Source organism: Argentina silus, assembly GCF_951799395.1.
Source record: "Argentina silus genome assembly, chromosome: 21".
Taxonomy (NCBI): domain Eukaryota; kingdom Metazoa; phylum Chordata; class Actinopteri; order Argentiniformes; family Argentinidae; genus Argentina; species Argentina silus.
Window position 1 is genome coordinate 12,250,475 of NC_139675.1, and position 4,057 is coordinate 12,254,531.

Sequence of the window (4,057 nt, forward strand, 5' to 3'; positions counted from 1 at the left end):
GAGCCGACATCGCCAAGTCACGTCCTGAGGCGTGATTAGCACCGTGCCCCCAAGCGAGCCTCACCGCAGCTTTACCCTAATCCATCATGGTGAATCCAAACCCACCTGACACTTACTCACGGCTTACCCATTTCAACTGCAATGCCTATCAGCAACATAGACAGACAGAACACTAACAGTTATTTGCAGGATCAATGCATGGTTACATGTGAACAGAAGCCTTTGTCTGTGGATGCATGGGATTACAAGATGACTTGTCTGGAGGTCTCGCAGAAACCTCAAACCTCTCGCAGAAACCTCAGAAAACATTTGTTTTGACCCACCTTGCCGGGGCGGTGGTGTGTGTGGCGTCCGGTCCTAGCTGAAGGCTGGTCCAGGCTGTCAGAGTACTCCTCTCCACTCTCACTGGGGAAGCCAAGAGATACGTTACCACAAAAGTCACCAACTTTTCACCAAAAGTCACCAACACAAAAGTCTTGCAACTTCATACGCAGCTGGTACTTGGATATTAAAAAATGCTAAATTGAGACTTTTTTGGGGGGGAAAACAGTCTCGCTCTAGTTTTTTATAGTTATTTAAGATCTAAATCGAATTGAAATCCATGTTCAGCTCAATTCATTGGCATGCCTAGGAGCAACGTGAAGTCAAGCACACCTCTGACACGGTATGTAAACATGTATGAGGTCTGCTGTGGCCTTCATTAGTGATCTGTGACAGACGTGTCGGAGAGGCAAGGCTGAGTGCTGCTGACACGAGGCCGATCTGATGGACACGTGGTGAGGGCTTTAGAGACACACACACACACACACACACACACACACACACACAGGTACACACGCACACACACAGGCACACACACACACACACACACACACAGGTGTGCACACACAAGCATGCACACACACACACACACAGGCACGCACACGTTTATCGACAGTGACCTTTGACGCTGACGTGGAAGTCAGTGACATTTACGCTGGTGGGTTTATTAACCGGGGCCTTGAGGAGCAGCAGCAGCCCCAACATGACAGACCTGAGCCTGGGTTGAAGGGTGGAGGGGTGGAGGGGTGGAGGGGTGGAGGGGGGGGTGGAGGTGTGGGACTGGAGAGATCCAGTCACTGAGGACCAGAGGCCTGGGCTACTGACAGGGTCATCGTGGCTACGGTTTAGCTACTACACTGAGCGTTGGTGTTACCTGTACAGAGAAGCATTCCCGGACAGCATGATACAGAAGGGATACAGTATGTTGAATAGAGAATCAATGACATGGTATTTACTATAAATATATTTACTGTAGATATTAAAAGTAAAGGTATTCACAGTAACTGTGAGAATGCTGAAACAAAGCCTTGGAAGGCCTGACCTACACTAGCATATAGGGGTGAGTTGACATGTAGTTAGTCAGCCTGTCTCTGCTTGTCTGTTCACTGCCTTTGGACTGAACCACTCTACCCTGGGGCGGGGGGGGGGGGGGCGTGGGGACCCTGTCAGGTGTCAGTACTGTAAACACTTTACTGTACCTCAAACCCCCCCTAACTGTTGGAGCGCTCTGTCAGATGTGCTGAGTGGACAGGGTGTGTAGTTGACTGTGTCATGGCCGTGCTGTGGGGGACAGGGTGTGTGTATGTGTGTGTGTGTGTGTGTGTGTGTGCGCGTGTGCGTATGCGTAGATAGAAGTGTAAGAGACATTCAGCTAGCCCCCCCCCCCCCCCCCACCCCCCCCACCCGCTCGGGCCGCCGCCGGACAATCGACCCAAACTGCTGATGCGCTCAAAATGGCCGCCCGGCCTCCAGGTTACTTTCCCCCTTTTTCTCCGAACTTCCAACGCCAGAGCCAGAAGGGGATGAAAAGAGAGAGAAGAAAAAAAAGAAGAAAACAAAAAAAAAGAAAGAACAGAAAACAAAAGAAAGCAGCAGCAACACTTTGTCAGTGGCTTCACGAACAAGTCTGACATCTTCATTTGCTGTTATCTCGCCTAATCAAACCCGCTCCTCTTAAGACAGGTAGATATAACGCCGCGTCTCCACACACACACACACACACACACACACACACACACACACACACACACGCGCGTCAAGTTGTATTTAGAGAGATACACACCTGGTGAGAGAGGCGAGACGCGGAGGGCTTTACAGTTACGAGACGACTGACAGGTTAGCTTTAAGTAACACACACACACACACACACACACACACACACACACACACACACACACACACACACACACACACACACACACACACACACACACACACACACACACACACACGTCTTCATTCAGACGCAAATCCTCCTAAGTCGCTCCTCTCTCTCTCTCAGAGCGAGACGCCGTCCCTGTTAACAGCCCCCCCGTGTGGAAAGCGGGGCCCTGGTTGGGGGTTTAGTGTGATGAATTAGGCCTGGGGAGATTGGGGAGATTGTAAGACGCGTGCGGGTACACACACACACACACACACACACACACGCACACGCACACGCACACGCACACGCACACACGCACATGCACACGCACACACCACCTGAACTACAGACACATACACACACACGCCACCTGAACAGCACACACACACACACACACACACACACACACGCATGCACACGCATACACGCGCACACACATAGGGAGGGGGGGGTATAAATATCAGTGCTCCGGTGTTTGAAATCAAATCATTCCAACCATCACTCAATAAATGCGAGCTCAATGGCTTTGCATAAAACATACATGAAATAATTACTGTGGATGGTTCTTAATTTAGAGGGTGTTAAACAGCTTGTAGACATCTGGTAGCGAGCCTAGTAGGGTCATTCAACATTTATCGAACTAAATTAAGGCGAGGAGGTGGAGGAGGAGGAGGTGAGGTAGGGGGAGGAGGAGGTGAGGTAGGGAGAGGAGGAGGGGAGGGGAGGGAGGGGGTGGTGGGGAAGGAAAGAATCGGTTGCACGCATCCAGAATTGACAGGTCACAAGATATCGGAACTGACTGGGGATGCGTGTGTGTGTGTGTGTGTGTGTGTGTGTGGGTGAAGGGGGGTGCTTCCTTAGTCCTGTCAAGTGTGTGCGTGTGTGTGTGTGCGGGTGCGTGTGTGCGTGTGTGTGTGCGTCTGTGTGTGCGGGTGCGTGTGTGTGTGTGCGGGTACACGCGTGCGTGTGTGTGTGTGTGTGTGTGTGTGTGTGAATATGCAAAGGACCGGTAAATTAAATCAACCTGCCAAACTGTCCATTTTTTTTTTCGGGCCTCGTGACTCCGGCACGAAGAAAATGGCATCGCTGGAAGACATCAAGCCAACCGGCCCCCTTTATCCGTCCGGGGGGGGCTCTCCTGGCACAGGTTCAACCCTGTGTGCAGGGGGGGGGGGGGCTAATTCTGCATGCAAATTCCAGTCAATAAGCTCCGAGCAAGACGTCCCAGGATATTTCAAAGGATCTGACAGTAGTTTCTTTTTTTTCCCCTCCTCCTCCTCCTCCTCCACCTCCTCCACCACCACCACCTCTCTCTCTCTCTCTCTCTCGTTCCCTCTCTCTCTCCCTCCGTCTTCCTCTGGCTCCTGAATACCAACTAGACAGGCTGCTGGAAATTCAATCACCCATTTGCTTACGCTTTGCATATGCACGCTGTCCCCCTCGATGCTGCGAAAATCCCCCCCCCCACACCCCCCCACCCCCCCTAAAAAATAATGAGGTGAGAGAAAGCGAGAGAGTGAGTGTGTGTGTGTGTGTGTGTGTGTGTGTGTGTGTGCTCTGTACCTGTCGGCGCTCATGTCCTCCCAGTCGTCCTTAGTGGGGCTGGGGCTGCAGCCTGCCCTGCTGATGGCTTGATTGGGGCTGACTGCTGGGTGGCGCGCTGGGCCTCTGGGCCTGGCTGTTTGGAATTTGACCTTGCAGCTGCTGGCTAACGCTAACACTCCCCCCCCTGCTCCTGCTGGAGCTGCTAGCCCTGTTAGCAGAGAACCCTTGCTTCTGCCGCCGCGGCTCCTGTGGAAGTCCCTGGCGGCGCGGAGGATGCCCAGCTCCTGCCTCAGCCTCAGCAGCTGCTGCCTGACCCGGCCGGCCTCC